Source organism: Salmo salar, chromosome 18 (genome assembly GCF_965601325.2).
Source record: "Salmo salar chromosome 18, fSalSal1, whole genome shotgun sequence".
In the NCBI taxonomy this organism is placed as follows: domain Eukaryota; kingdom Metazoa; phylum Chordata; class Actinopteri; order Salmoniformes; family Salmonidae; genus Salmo; species Salmo salar.
This window is the reverse complement of record NC_138308.1, coordinates 47,620,001-47,637,032: the sequence shown is the minus strand read 5'-3', so window position 1 is coordinate 47,637,032 and position 17,032 is coordinate 47,620,001. Positions and strand designations below refer to the sequence as shown.

General features: G+C 46.3%; 1 protein-coding gene across 1 annotated transcript in view; it reads right to left on the bottom strand.

Moving 5' to 3' along the window:
* Nucleotides 1-15,123, bottom strand: part of LOC106594761 (carbohydrate sulfotransferase 15) — a 421,531-nt gene extending 406,408 nt beyond the window's left edge. The window contains exon 1 of the mRNA XM_045701178.2: nucleotides 14,822-15,123. The gene's annotated coding sequence lies outside the window, so the exon portion shown is untranslated. The remainder of the gene's footprint in view (nucleotides 1-14,821) is intronic.
* Between the last annotated feature and the right edge of the window lie 1,909 nt (nucleotides 15,124-17,032).

The following is a 17,032-nucleotide window of genomic DNA, read 5'->3' as shown; positions in this document are numbered from 1 at the left end:
CTACATCACTGGTGGTAGATACCATAGACTAATGACTACATCACTGGTGGTAGATACCATAGACTAATGACTACATCACTGGTGGTAAATACCATAGACTAATGACTACATCACTGGTGGTAAATACCATAAACTAATGACTACATCACTGGTGATAGATACCATAGACTAATGACTACATCACTGGTGGTAGATACCATAGACTAATGACTTGACTACATCACTGGTGGTAAATACCATAGACTAATGACTACATCACTGGTGGTAAATACCATAGACTAATGACTACATCACTGGTGGTAGATACCATAGACTAATGACCTGACTACATCACTGGTGGTAGATACCATAGACTAATGACTACATCACTGGTGGTAGATACCATAGACTAATGACTACATCACTGGTGGTAGATATCATAGACTAATGACTACATCACTGGTGGTAGATACCATAGACTAATGACTACATCACTGGTGGTAAATACCATAGACTAATGACTACATCACTGGTGGTAGATACCATAGACTAATGACTTGACTACATCACTGGTGATAGATACCATAGACTAATGTCTTGACTACATCACTGGTGGTAGATACCATAGACTAATGACTTGACTACATCACTGGTGGTAGATACCATAGACTAATGACTTGACTACATCACTGGTGGTAAATACCATAGACTAATGACTACATCACTGGTGGTAGATACCATAGACTAATGACTTGACTACATCACTGGTGGTAGATACCATAGACTAATGACTACATCACTGGTGGTAGATACCATAGACTAATGACTACATCACTGGTGATAGATACCATAGACTAATGACTTGACTACATCACTGGTGGTAGATACCATAGACTAATGACTACATCACTGGTGGTAGATATCATAGACTAATGACTACATCACTGGTGGTAAATACCATAGACTAATGACTACATCACTGGTGGTAGAGACCATAGACTAATGACTACATCACTGGTGATAGATACCATAGACTAATGACTACATCACTGGTGGTAGATACCATAGACTAATGACTTGACTACATCACTGGTGATATATACCATAGACTAATAACTACATCACTGGTGGTAGATACCATAGACTAATGACTACATCACTGGTGATAGATACCATAGACTAATAACTACATCACTGGTGATAGATACCATAGACTAATGACTACATCACTGGTGGTAGATACCATAGACTAATGACTACATCACTGGTGGTAGATACCATAGACTAATGACTACATCACTGGTGGTAGATACTATAGACTAATGACTACATCACTGGTGGTAGATACTATAGACTATTGACTAATGACTACATCACTGGTGATAGATACCATAGACTAATGACTACATCACTGGTGGTAGATACCATAGACTAATGACTACATCACTGGTGGTAGATACCATAGACTAATGACTTGACTACATCACTGGTGGTAAAAACCATAGACTAATGACTACATCACTGGTGGTAGATACCATAGACTAATGACTTGACTACATCACTGGTGGTAGATACCATAGACTAATGACTACATCACTGGTGGTAGATACCATAGACTAATGACTACATCACTGGTGGTAGATACCATAGACTAATGACTACATCACTGGTGGTAGATACCATAGACTAATGACTACATCACTGGTGGTAAATACCATAGACTAATGACTACATCACTGGTGGTAAATACCATAAACTAATGACTACATCACTGGTGATAGATACCATAGACTAATGACTACATCACTGGTGGTAGATACCATAGACTAATGACTTGACTACATCACTGGTGGTAAATACCATAGACTAATGACTACATCACTGGTGGTAAATACCATAGACTAATGACTACATCACTGGTGGTAGATACCATAGACTAATGACCTGACTACATCACTGGTGGTAGATACCATAGACTAATGACTACATCACTGGTGGTAGATACCATAGACTAATGACTACATCACTGGTGGTAGATATCATAGACTAATGACTACATCACTGGTGGTAGATACCATAGACTAATGACTACATCACTGGTGGTAAATACCATAGACTAATGACTACATCACTGGTGGTAGATACCATAGACTAATGACTTGACTACATCACTGGTGATAGATACCATAGACTAATGTCTTGACTACATCACTGGTGGTAGATACCATAGACTAATGACTTGACTACATCACTGGTGGTAGATACCATAGACTAATGACTTGACTACATCACTGGTGGTAAATACTATAGACTAATGACTACATCACTGGTGGTAGAGACCATAGACTAATGACTACATCACTGGTGGTAGATACCATAGACTAATGACTACATCACTGGTGATAGATACCATAGACTAATGACTACATCACTGGTGATAGATACCATAGACTAATGACTACATCACTGGTGGTAGATACTATAGACTAATGACTATATCACTGGTGATAGACACCATAGACTAATGACTTACACTCTTCTGGGTCAACGCAGGTAACAGACCAACTCCTGTCATACCATCCAAAGCATTACTAGCCACTGATACTGTCCTACCATCCAAAGCATTACTAGCCACTGATACTGTCCTACCATCCAAAGCATTACTAGCTACTGAAGTGGTACCATAGTTTATAGGATACTGTAGATTAGACTGCTAGCTGAAACAAAATGTACTCTGTTTGTTCTTATCGTCTCTTTTCTCTTTGGTAAAAACCACAAAGAGAAAATACACATACTGTATGTAGATCGCAAGCCCATAGTAAGTCAATCGGGCTAACTGGCTTGCTACTACTGTTAATAGGGCTAACTGGCTAGCTCCTACTGTTAATAGGGCTAACTGGCTATCTGCTACTGTTAATAGGGCTAACTGGCTAGCTGCTACTCTTAAAAGGGCTAACTGGCTAGCTGCTACTGTTAATAGGGCTAACTGGCTATCTGCTACTGTTAATAGGGCTGACTGGCTAGCTGCTACTCTTAATAGGGCTAACTGGCTAGCTGCTACTGTTAATATGGCTAACTGGCTAGCTACTACTGTTAATAAGGCTAACTGGCTAGCTGCTACTGTTAATAGGGCTAACTGTCTAGCTGCTACTGTTAATATGGCTAACTGGCTAGCTGCTACTGTTAATAGGGCTAACTGGCTAGCAACTACTGTTAATAGGGCTAACTGGCTAGCTACTACTGTCAATAGGGCTAACTGGCTAGCTACTACTGTTAATAAAGCTAACTGGCTAGCTACTACTGTCAATAGGGCTAACTGGCTAGCTACTACTGTTAGCCAGCCAGATAGCCATGAAGAATAGTTAGCTAGCTACCCACAAAGAATTGGCATCTACCATGCATAACGTTAGTTTTAGGTCATATAGTGTACATATACTGTATCTAGCTGATAGTTGTGAAGTAATATGTTTGCTTTGTGTATATCTTGTTTGGTCTCTATTGTTGTCATTGTCCTGGCTGGAAGAAGGGTCAATGAATGGAGAGGTGCAGTGTGAGGTAATACAGTAGGGGGAGTGCTGCTCAGCGTGAGGTAATACAGTAGGGGGAGTGCTGCTCAGCGTGAGGTAATACAGTAGGGGGAGTGCTGCTCAGCGTGAGGTAATACAGTAGGGGGGAGTGCTGCTCAGCGTGAGGTAATACAGAAGGGGGAGTGCTGCTCAGCGTGAGGTAATACAGTAGGGGGAGTGCTGCTCAGCGTGAGGTAATACAGTAGGGGGAGTGCTGCTCAGCGTGAGGTAATACAGTAGGGGGAGCGCTGCTCAGCGTGAGGTAATACAGTAGGGGGAGTGCTGCTCAGCGTGAGGTAATACAGTAGGGGGAGCGCTGCTCAGCGTGAGGTAATACAGTAGGGGGAGTGCTGCTCAGCGTGAGGTAATACAGTAGGGGGAGTGCTGCTCAGCGTGAGGTAATACAGTAGAGGGAGTGCTGCTCAGCGTGAAGTAATACAGTAGGGGGAGTGCTGCTCAGCGTGAGGTAATACAGTAGGGGGAGTGCTGCTCAGCGTGAGGTAATACAGTAGGGGGAGCGCTGCTCAGCATGAGGTAATACAGTAGGGGTAGTGCTGCTCAGCGTGAGGTAATACAGTAGGGGGAGTGCTGCTCAGCGTGAGGTAATACAGTAGGGGGAGTGCTGCTCAGCGTGAGGTAATACAGTAGGGGTAGTGCTGCTCAGAGTGAGGTAATACAGTAGGGGGAGTGCTGCTCAGCGTGAGGTAATACAGTAGAGGGAGTGCTGCTCAGCGTGAGGTAATACAGTAGGGGGAGTGCTGCTCAGCGTGAGGTAATACAGTAGGGGGGAGTGCTGCTCTGCGTGAGGTAATACAGTAGGGGGAGCGCTGCTCAGCGTGAGGTAATACAGTAGGGGGAGTGCTGCTCAGCGTGAGGTAATACGGTAGGGGGAGTGCTGCTCAGCGTGAGGTAATACAGTAGGGGGGAGTGCTGCTCTGCGTGAGGTAATACAGTAGGGGGAGCGCTGCTCAGCGTGAGGTAATACAGTAGGGGGAGTGCTGCTCAGCGTGAGGTAATAAAGTAGGGGGAGTGCTGCTCAGCGTGAGGTAATACAGTAGGGGGAGTGCTGCTCAGCGTGAGGTAATACAGTAGAGGGAGGTGCTTCTCAAATGGAATGTTTTATGTGTTCTCCACACTCTTATCCTCACAAGAACGTACTCAAGAGAACGTACTCAAGAGAACGTACTCAAGAGAACGTCCTCGGAGAACGTACTCAGAGCATGAGAGTGTGGAGCGCGGTAGTATGCATATTGAGAAACAGCCACACACACACACACGCTGCTCTCTACTCTCTACGACATCCCTCAGAGAAGAAAGTAAAAAGGCAGTTGATTTTCTTCTGCATCATTAATGTACGAGCAATGACTCATATCTTGGCAGCGGTAAGCAGCAACCGGGAGCATTGCCAAAGTCACAGGCCTTACTCAGCAGGTCCCAAAGTCACAGGCCTTACTCAGCAGGTCCCAAAGTCACTGGCTTTACTCAGCAGGTCCATCTGAAAAGGCTCAGAATTAGGTCTGTTTACCTTTCCGGTCTTTTTTTATCCAAGTACCACCTTTGCACAGCTGATTGTTAATTATCCTGTTTTGTGTTGTGTTTCTCTATAAAATGCCATTATCTAGGGATAATGTTGACGTACTAAATTGTAAGGATGATGGCGTGTAAGGAAACTCCTATAACACTTTGTCACGTTGTTTTATGACCACTAAACAACATTGGATAAAAAAAAAAAACATTACAGATGAGAGAGATGAGTGTGTGATCACCGTGGTAACTTCATCACTTAAGAAGCTCATCAAATCAACAAGACCAACGGCAGTGGCGACCGTGGCGACAGAAATGTAAACCAGTTTCTGGAAGTGCCGGGTCCTTTACAGTCTACATCAATCCATCAGGGTGGTACTATAGTGATACGCTGTTCTAATCAGGGACAGACTGGACCTCTGACATTTTGGGGGGGGCTGGTCCATTTTTAGAGTCTGGATCTGAGTACCTCCCCGACGATTTCTAGAACACAAACACATTCTACCCGTTCTGATTGGTCCCAGAAACTGATGGGTTGGGCCAGAGCCATAACTCACGTGGGTAAAGCGGCATTTTGGAAATGTGTCATTTGGCTTTGATACTCTTGATTGGTTAAGAGATGATCCAAATCTCTGAGGAATTTGTTTTGGTACGACAAACCTTCATTTTGGTACGACAAACCCCTCAAACGACTTCAACGACGGCAGTCTCAGACTGAAGTATGTACCGAACATAGAGCAGCGGAAAGAATTCAGTTTGAGTCATCAGGCAAGCCAATAACGGGGGCATCAAGAGAAGAAGAAAAAACGGGCCTGGTTCGGGGGGGGGGGGGGGGGGGGGCCTGGAGGATTTTGTTTTGGCAGTGTGTTTGAAATGCCAGGTCCCAATTTCTGATTAGGGACCCTATTTCCAAAATAGTTCACTACTTATTTTCAGATGCACTCTGAACAGTCTGCTCTCACATGTTATTATTATTGCTGATGATTGCTGGTTCCAACTCTACAGTGCCTCTGTCAGATGTTATCTCTAGGCCGCGATCCTATTCCCCTCCTATAGTTCATTACCTTGGCCTGCGCCCCATTGGGGTTCTGCTCAAAAGTAGTGCACTGTAAAGGGAATAGCTTGCGATTTTGGGAAACGCAGCCTAGTCCCCCTCTGTCACACAGACAGGCTGCTACGGGTAAAGACGGCAAGCAGCTCCTCTGCAGTACCATGACAGTCTATGAAAGGTTTACCAGTCAGTGACAGGCCTATAGTGCTGAAGACAGGATGTTAAAGACCTGGAATATCACAGCTGTTATTTTTCTAGTGACGTTATGTATTTATGTTTTGTATTCTTATTTGAGGGGATTTTTTTATGGGGTCTGTCTGGGGTCTGTCTGGGATCTGTCTGGACTCTGTCTGGGGTCTGTCTGGGGTCTGTCTGGGGTCTGTCTGGACTCTGTCTGGGGTCTGTCAGGGGTCTGTCTGGGGTCTGCCTGGGGTCTGTCTGGGGTCTGCCTGTGGTCTGTCTGGGGTCTGTCTGGGCCCTGTCTGGACTCTGTCTGGACTCTGTCTGGGGTCTGTCTGGGGTCTTTTCTGGGGTCTGCCTGGGGTCTGTCTGGGGTCTGTCTGAGGTCTGTCTGAGGTCTGTCTGAGGTCTGTCTAGGGTCTGCCTGGGCTCTGTCTGGGGTCTGTCTGGGGTCTGCCTGGGGTCTGCCTGGGGTCTATCTGGGGTCTGTCTGGGGTCTGTCTGGGACATTTAGTTTGAGTTGGTTGGAGAAGAAGAAAAAAAATCACTTGAGAACACCTCAACATCTCCCATGTCTTGTTTATCATATCCTGTTTATCGCACCCCAAACGCCACCGTATTCCCTATATCAGCCCAACTCCAGTACCCCCAACAGCCCAACTCCAGTACCCCCAACAGCCCAACTCCAGTCCTCCAGTACCCCCAACAGCCCAACTCCAGTCCTCCAGTACCCCCAACAGCCCAACTCCAGTACCCCCAACGGCCCAACTCCAGTCCTCCAGTCCTCCCAACAGCCCAACTCCAGTCCTCCAGTACCCCCAACAGCCCAACTCCAGTACCCCCAACAGCCCAACTCCAGTCCTCCAGTACCCCCAACAGCCCAACTCCAGTCCTCCAGTCCTCCCAACAGCCCAAATCCAGTCCTCCAGTACCCCAAACAGCCCAACTCCAGTACCCCCAACAGCCCAACAGCCCAACTCCAGTACCCCCAACAGCCCAACTCCAGTCCTCCAGTACCCCCAACAGCCCAACTCCAGTCCTCCATTACCGCCAACAGCCCAACTCCAGTCCTCCAGTTCCCCCAACAGCCCAACTCCAGTCCCTTATAACCCCCAACAGCCCAACTCCAGTCCTCCAGTACCCCCAACAGCCCAACTCCAGTCCTCCACTACCCCCAGCAGCCCAACTCCAGTCCTCCAGTACCCCCAACAGCCCAACTCCAGTCCTCCAGTACCCCCAACAGCCCAACTCCAGTCCTCCAGGTCCCCCAACAGCTCAACTCCAGTCCTCCACTACCCCCAACAGCCCAACTCCAGTCCTCCAGTTCCCCCAACAGCCCAACTCCAGTCCTCCAGTACCCCCAACAGCTCAACTCCAGTCCTCCAGTACCCCCAACAGCCCAACTCCAGTCCTCCAGTACCCCCAACAGCCCAACTCCAGTACCCCCAACAGCCCAACAGCCCAACTCCAGTACCCCCAACAGCCCAACTCCAGTCCTCCAGTACCCCCAACAGCCCAACTCCAGTCCTCCACTACCCCCAACAGCCCAACTGCAGTCCTCCAGTACCCCCAACAGCCCAACTCCAGTCCTCCAGTACCCCCAACAGCCCAACTCCAGTCCTCCAGTACCCCCCAACAGCCCAACTCCAGTCCTCCAGTACCCCCAACAGCCCAACTCCAGTCCTCCAGTACCCCCAACAGCCCAACTCCAGTACCCCCAACAGCCCAACTCCAGTCCTCCAGTACCCCCAACAGCCCAACTCCAGTCCTCCAGTACCCCCAACAGCCCATCTCCAGTCCTCCAGTACCCCCAACAGCCCAACTCCAGTCCTCCAGTACCCCCAACAGCCCAACTCCAGTCCTCCAGTACCCCCAACAGCCCAACTCCAGTCCTCCAGTTCCCCCAACAGCTCAACTCCAGTCTTCCAGTACCCCCAACAGCCCAACTCCAGTCCTCCAGTACCCCCAACAGCTCAACTCCAGTCCTCCAGTACCCCCAACAGCCCAACTCCAGTCCTCCAGTTCCCCCAACAGCTCAACTCCAGTCCTCCAGTTCCCCCAACAGCCCAACTCCAGTCCTCTAGTACCCCCCAACAGCCCAACTCCAGTCCTCCAGTACCCCCAACAGCCCAACTCCAGTCCTCCAGTACCCCCAACAGCCCAACCCCAGTATACCCCAACAGCCCAACTCCAGTACCCCCAACAGCCCAACTCCAGTCCTCCAGTACCCCCAACAGCACAACACCAGTCCTCGACTACCCCCCAACAGCCCAACTCCAGTCCTCCAGTACCCCCAACAGCCCAACTCCAGTCCTCCAGTTCCCCCAACAGCCCAACTCCAGTCCCTTATAACCCCCAACAGCCCAACTCCAGTCCTCCAGTACCCCCAACAGCCCAACTCCAGTCCTCCAGTACCCCCATTGGCCCAACTCCAGTCCTCCAGTACCCCCAACAGCCCAACTCCAGTACCCCCAACAGCCCAACTCCAGTCCTCCAGTACCCCCAACAGCCCAACTCCAGTACCCCCAACAGCCCATCTCCAGTACCCCCAACAGCCCAACTCCAGTCCTCCAGTACCCCCAACAGCCCAACTCCAGTACCCCCAACAGCCCATCTCCAGTACCCCCAACAGCCCAACTCCAGTCCTCCAGTACCCCCAACAGCCCAACTCCGGTACCCCCAACAGCCCAACTCCAGTCCTCCAGTCCTCCCCAACAGCCCAACTCCAGTCCTCCAGTACTGTTGGGGGTACTGGAAGACTGGAGTTGGGAAACACTGCGTAGGACTATAAATAATATCTCTGCTCAAGACACTATGGAACTAGGGGTGAAATGGCTATCTGGCATTTCAGGCAAATATCAGATGGGCCTGTCTAACTTGGGGTTGTTTAATGCAAAATATCTGGCTATTAACGGCGGGACTCAAGTGTGTTAGAGATGCCCGGCTCTAGTCCCAGCTCTGTGTTCCCCAAGGATGATCTATCTAAACTGAGATAACCTTACATTCCCAAGATAACCTCAAGGACCCGGCAGGATAGAAAACCCACCAATTGCAGGATCCAGACCCACATTTGGGACAGGGCTGAGACCAACATAGTTTGGAGAGTAAAGCCAGTTTACACCTTCTCGTGTGTGTGTGTGTGTGTGTGTGTGTGTGTGTGTGTGTGTGTGTGTGTGTGTGTGTGTGTGTGTGTGTGTGTGTGTGTGTGTGTGTGTGTGTGTGTGTGTGTGTGTGTGTGTGTGCTGTGTGGAGCGGTCAAGCAGGAATTATAACAACATTTCAGTGTCACTGTGTCGCGACCATAATTGTCACAGAAGGAATGTGAAGCCATGATAACTGCTTTCAGAAGAGCAAAACACCTGGAGGAAAAAGCACCGTGTTGTCAACAATTTGACAACAATTTGACAACAATAAGGTTGGATATGACAAACAGGGCTCTGAACAGAAGTGGTGTTTCAAATCAACAAACATTATTATAGTGGTGACAGAGGACAAAGATGTCTCACCTCCCTCTCTCCCCTCTCTCTGTGTCTCTCCACTCTCTCTCCCCTCTCTCTGTCTCTCCTCCCTCTCTCTCCTCTGTGTCTATCCTCCCTCTCCTCTCTCCTCTTTCTCTCCTCCCTCTCTGTCTCTCCTCTTTCTCTCCTCACTCTGTGTCTCTCCTCTCTGTCTCTCCTCTTTCTCTCCATTTCTCCTCTCTGTGTCTCTCCTCCCTCTCTCCCCTCTCTCTCCCCTCTCTCTCCCCTCTCTCTCTTTCTCTCCTCCCTCTTTGTCTCTCCTCTCTTTCTCTCCTCTCTCCATGTCTCTCCTCTTTCTCTCCTCTCTCCCTCTCTCTGTGTTTATCCTCTCACTCTCCTCCCCCTCTCTCCTCTCTCTCTCTCCTCTCGCCATGTCTCTCCTCCTTCTCTCCTCAGGCCTCAGTGTTTAGTGAAAAGCCCATTGATGGTACATGCAGAGCTGAAATGTGTCAGTGAGCTCCAGGATAATGGGGTCCAACACAATGGCTTTTAGAGGTTTTCATTTCCAACAAAACGCTGAAAAGGCCCACTACAACGCCCTGCTAAGAGGCCGACAGGGAACGTAGAGTGTAAATAATGTGTTTAAATAATAACGTGATTTTCTCCAGGGTTGGAAATGGGAATAATAACCAACATTTTTATGTTTGGAATGTGATCAGCCTTTCCACTTATTTTAGTAGCCTGAATAAACTGTTTTTATGCCTTCCAGATGGTTCCCATTTTCCTATGTAGTGCACTACATTTGACCTGGGCCCATAGGACCCATAGTGCTCTGGTTTAAAGTAGTGCACTATATAGGGAATAGGGTGTGATTTGGGACACGAACCTTGTGTTTCATCGTAAACTTTAATCCCTGTGAGCCTAAATAGAGAGCGGCAGATCAAATTAACTCTTCATTTGGACCCCCCAAAAAGTGTCTGATGTAATAATGAACGCTCCTCTGAACCAAATGTGATGTGTAAGGCTGTACGCTTTATCAAAGACACAAAGACGTTGTGAGTCTCTCGCTCTAACATAACATGGGATTGAAACAACGGTCACGGAATACAAGCGAATTCCCAAACGGAATTGACATGTTTTTGTTTCTTATGAAGCCGCTGCTGTCATGGAAACAAGGGTTCTAATTCTAAAGAATTCCAGTGGTTCTGATTGTCGATGTGCTACAGCATTCTACATCCTACCACTTCTCAAAAGTCCCGCATTTATTCAGTTTAACGTGACCTGATTAGCTGAGACATGTGAGGGCAATTTGAGGGCATCTGTGATGGGTTCGGGAGGCTTTAATGACCTCAGACTATGGAAGTAAAAAGGGCTGGAGGAATCAGTACCAAACATCCATGTAGTCTACTGTTGTCCTGCTGCCTCCCAGACATATTCACATTCTGTACCCTTTTCATTATGGGATGGCAATGAAAAGAACAAGGCGGACATTTAAAATGACTTTCCCATCCTGGTGTAATGGAAAACTCAACCCCCCATTTAAAATGACTTTCCCACCTTGTTGTAATGGAAAACTCAACCCCCCATTTAAACATTTAAAATGACTTTCCCATCCTGGTGTAATGGAAAACTCAACCCCCCATTTAAAATGACTTTCCCACCTTGTTGTAATGGAAAACTCAACCCCCCATTTAAACATTTAAAACGACTTTCCCATCCTGGTGTAATGGAAAACTCAACCCCCCATTTAAAATGACTTTCCCATCCTGGTGTAATGGAAAACTCAACCCCCCCATTTAAAATGACTTTCCCATCCTGGTGTAATGGAAAACTCAACCCCCCATTTAAAATGACTTTCCCATCCTGTTGTAATGGAAAACTCAACCCCCCCATTTAAAATGACTTTCCCATCCTGTTGTAATGGAAAACTCAATCCCCCATTTAAAATGTTGTAATGAAAATCTTAATCCCCAATTTGGTTAAAGAAGAAATCCCTCAACAGAGACTTCAAGAACATGCAGCTGTACTTGATCCATTATTGAATGGAACATTGTCACACAGAAACCTTCTCTCTCTGCACACAGGGGTCATCTATCTCAGGGGCACCCTATGCCCTATATACTCATTTTTTACATTACATTTTAGTCATTTAGCAGACACTCTTATCCAGAGCGACTTACAGTAGTGAATACATTTCATTTCATGCATTTTTTTTTATTTTTTATTTTTTGTACTGGCCCCCCATGGGAATCGAACCCACAACCCTGGCATTGCACACATCATGCTGGCGTTGCAAACACCATGCTCTACCAACTGAGCCACAGGGAAGACTGCTTATGATACTCCTTCTGATCAGGGCTCTGGTAATGCACTATGTAGGGTATAGGGTCCCATTTGGGAGGCACCCTGTGACTAGGATGACATTAACATGGAAAAACTAATGCGGCTAAAAAAAAACATGGACATTTTATTTTAACCTTTATTTAACTAGGCAAGTCAGTTAAGAACAAATTCTTATTCACAATGACGGCCTCCCCCAGGCCATACGAAGCCCTAATCTGGACCAATTGTACACCATCCTACAGGACTCCCAATCACAGCCGGTTGTAGATACGCCTTCTAGCACTGAGTCGCAGTGCCTTAGACTGCTGCGCCACTCGGGGGACATCTTGTCTCCTCATTATTCACGCGGTGTAATAACTTATAATGTTATTAATTCATGGGCCAGTCTTCTTCTGCGACTGAGTTTTTTACTGCTGTGGTAGATGACTAGAAAACCGTTGTTTTACATGCAGATGTTTGATAATGTGTATAAAACTATTGTCTGCAATTATTCATGGATTATCTATTAAGGTCCATGTGTAACAGAAGCCCATATAATGTTTCATTAAGACTATAGAGCTGTTATCACAGCAGGAAACAACAGAATATATTGTTTCATTAAGACTATAGAGCTGTTATCACAGCAGGTAACATCAGAATATATTGTTTCATTAAGACTATAGAGCTGTTATCACAGCAGGTAACATCAGAATATATTGTTTCATTAAGACTATATAGCTGTTATCACAGCAGGAAACATCAGAATATATTGTTTCATTAAGACTATAGAGCTGTTATCACAGCAGGTAACATCAGAATATATTGTTTCATTAAGACTATATAGCTGTTATCACAGCAGGAAACATCAGAATATATTGTTTCATTAAGACTATAGAGCTGTTATCACAGCAGGTAACATCAGAATATATTGTTTCATTAAGACTATAGAGCTGTTATCACAGCAGGAAACATCAGAATATATTGTTTCATTAAGACTATAGTGATGTTATCACAGCAGGTAACATCAGAATATAACGTTTCATTAAGACTATAGTGATGTTATCCCAGCAGGAAACATCAGAATATAACGTTTCATTAAGACTATAGAGCTGTTATCACAGCAGGTAACATCAGAATAAACAGACAGACAGACAGACAGGCAGGCAGGCAGGCAGGCAGGCAGGCAGGCAGGCAGGCAGGCAGGCAGGCAGGCAGGCAGGCAGGTAGACAGATCAGATATATTAGATAGAGTTGGTAGACAGATCAGATATATTAGACAGGGCTGGTAGACAGATCAGATATATTAGACAGAGTTGGTAGACAGATCAGATATATTAGACAGAGTTGGTTGACAGATCAGATATATTAGACAGAGTTGGTAGACAGATCAGATATATTAGACAGAGCTGGTAGACAGATCAGATATATTAGACAGAGTTGGTTGACAGATCAGATATATTAGACAGAGCTGTTAGACAGATCAGATATATTAGACAGAGTTGGTAGGCAGATCAGATATATAACAAGTACACAGATCTAGGATCAGATTTCACCACAAACCATATGAGGGTTAAAAAAAAAAGTACAACTGATCCAAAAATATGTGTTTCCGAGGCTAAGCCACTTCCACGCTCCACCAATCCCGTCACTGCCCCAACTAGTCATCTAGAGGCAAAGGCATAGCTCATCATCAGAGAGGATGGGCTGAAAATATGAACGGAAAACATCAACGAGATGACCAACTGCAAACCCCTTCTAGTTATCGAATAATCATATCCTTGCGTCATGTGAATACTAATTAATGACCACATAATGGCCTGTTAGTAATGGGCTATAACGCAATGTGTGAAGGACTCTCTATGCATTGCGTCAGGTAAGGAGAAAGAGAGGAGAGGAGAACTCCGTTCAGCAGCCTGACCGTTCAGTTCCTATTGGCCACCTCTTGTTATGTAGAAATCCTTTTGTTTTAGGTTTATTTGGGGAGGGGGGGATTATAAACAATGCTTTGCCTGTGTAACAGCGAGGAATGTAGCCTGCAAAAAAAACACAAGGCTACTGTGTCAAACTAATGTTGAGATGTCAGAACACCGACCAAAAAAAAAAAAACAACAACAACAACAAAACAAAAAAAATCGTTAAATTGAATGACTGTAAGGACACAAGTGCGGGTAGAGATAAAGATGATTCTCACGACGCCTACGGGAACCGGCGGCGATGATGATGCGCGTAGAATGTCAAATCATATACAAAAACCTGCCATAGACCGACCCACGTGATAAACCGGATCACTTCTCTAGCCGAGAACGTTTCTGTAACCGGCGGTCGGTGGAATTCTGAGAAAAACAAAAAAACAACCAACTCTTTGAGTTCGCAAAGATGCATAGTAACTCATTCATCCAGCACGAATAGCCAGGCCGGCACCGCTTCGCTGAAAAGGCTCCGTTATTCTGACCTGTCTTCGGGTTTTTAATGAATGACCGGTAACAGCACACAAGTTCTAATAAATATTTCGGTGCAAAAATGTTTTTCTTTTAATATTGGGTCAACAATAGAATATATTCATCATATTGTAGGCTATAGGCTGTCATGTTTTCAAACAAAGGACATTTAACTTCCAGAAACCCACAGTAGAAGGTAGCCTGATTCGTCATCCACTGCCTTTTATAATCCGACTGAATAAAACATAAATATACAATAACCAAAAACATTATCACATAGGATAAGGTTGAAATATAACATACCATGAAGTCCTCTTGGAAGTCGGTTCAACACGAGTCGGCGTTAAACAAGTGTTCTAGCGATCAGCGGATATAATTCCATATCGGTTAGACAACAACGGATAAATGCACTGATATTCAATGGTCCTTCTGATTTCATTTTCATCTTTTGACAGTCCATACCATGGCTACAACTTCAGTGTCCTTCTTCGATATGTGCGTCTTTTGTGTTGTGGCAGCGTGTGCTGTGTCTTGTCTTCCGGGCTGGATCGAAGTGAACGACCTTTCTGAATCATAGAGAGGGGCTTCTCTCTTCTCTCGCAGTGATTTTCCAAGTTGTAGCCTCGCTAGACGGGAGAGGTGGGAGGGTGGGGGGTTCCTGGGGAAGGGCATGAGGAGAGGAGGGGGTGAGGGGAAAACAGAAATGAACAGCTGCTTGCTTCTCGCATCAGCAGTCAGTTGAAATATATTCCTTAAATAAAACAATTTGATCAGTATAGATTATGAACAGCAATTAATTTTGTAGACTAACATTCAACATGAGCTTTTTTGAAGGCTTGACGGTTTGAGAACGTGCTTTTTAAATTTGCGATGGCAATACAGATGTAGGATCTTAATTTGATCACCCTGATACAGGAGGAACTTTCCTGCATGCAGGGAATTTAAAACTTGCAGTGTATATGATGTTTAAAAATGCTTCTGAAGTTAGTAGCAGGGAGACAGGCAGTAGCCTGCTGTGTAGAGACAGAGGTACCGCTGATGTAGCGTTGGTAGCAGGTAGAATTAGCCTGCTGTGTAGAGACAGAGGTACCGCTGACGGAGCGTTGGTAGCAGGTAGCATTAGCCTGCTGTGTAGAGACAGAGGTACCGCTGACGGAGCGTTGGTAGCAGGTAGCATTAGCCTGCTGTGTAGAGACAGAGGTACCGCTGACGGAGCGTTGGTAGCAGGTAGCATTAGCCTGCTGTGTAGAGACAGAGGTACCGCTGACGGAGCGTTGGTAGCAGGTAGCATTAGCCTGCTGTGTAGAGACAGAGGTACCGCTGACGGAGCGTTGGTAGCAGGTAGCATTAGCCTGCTGTGTAGAGACAGAGGTACCGCTGACGGAGCGTTGGTAGCAGGTAGCATTAGCCTGCTGTGTAGAGACAGAGGTACCGCTGAGGGAGCGTTGGTAGCAGGTAGCATTAGCCTGCTGTGTAGAGACAGAGGTACCGCTGACGGAGCGTTGGTAGCAGGTAGCATTAGCCTGCTGTGTAGAGACAGAGGTACCGCTGACGGAGCGTTGTTAGCAGGTAGCATTAGCCTGCTGTGTAGAGACAGAGGTACCGCTGACGGAGCGTTGGTAGCAGGTAGCATTAGCCTGCTGTGTAGAGACAGAGGTACCGCTGACGGAGCGTTGGTAGCAGGTAGCATTAGCCTGCTGTGTAGAGACAGAGGTACCGCTGACGGAGCGTTGGTAGCAGGTAGCATTAGCCTGCTGTGTAGAGACAGAGGTACCGCTGACGGAGCGTTGGTAGCAGGTAGCATTAGCCTGCTGTGTAGAGACAGAGGTACCGCTGATGGAGCGTGGTAGCAGGTAGCATTAGCCTGCTGTGTAGAGACAGAGGTACCGCTGATGGAGCGTTGGTAGCAGGTAGCATTAGCCTGCTGTGTAGAGACAGAGGTACCACTGATGGAGCGTTGGTAGCAGGTAGCATTAGCCTGCTGTGTAGAGACAAAGGTACCTCACCAGAGTGGATAGAGCCCAAACTGATCTGGGACCAGGCTAACTCACCAGAGTGGATAGAACCCAAACTGATCTGGGACCAGGCTACCTCACCAGAGTGGATAGAGCCCATGTAGTATATCTTTAAGTGTCCTGTATTGTCCTTATGTCATGTAGTATATCTTTAAGTGTCCTGTATTGTCCTTATGTCGTGTAGTATCCCGTGCCTGGCCTGCGGAGTGCCGAGGCTGTATGGTCCTTATGTCATGTAGTATGTCTCTGAGTCTTTTCTTATGCTATTTTCTATGATTTTTTCTTATTATGTTAATTCTGCATATTTTCTGTGAACTGTGAGCAAATAATTCAGTCTACATGTCTGTCTGCGTGGAGCTGAGCAGATCTTGTTTAAAGAGGAACCGTATCTCCAGCAGACGTGGGGTGAAATCAATTGAAGAAATCCCCCCGGTGATTCATTTTAGCTCAGGGTAGTTACATCCAGACGGTCTTACTCTGTCTGAGACATAAATCACAG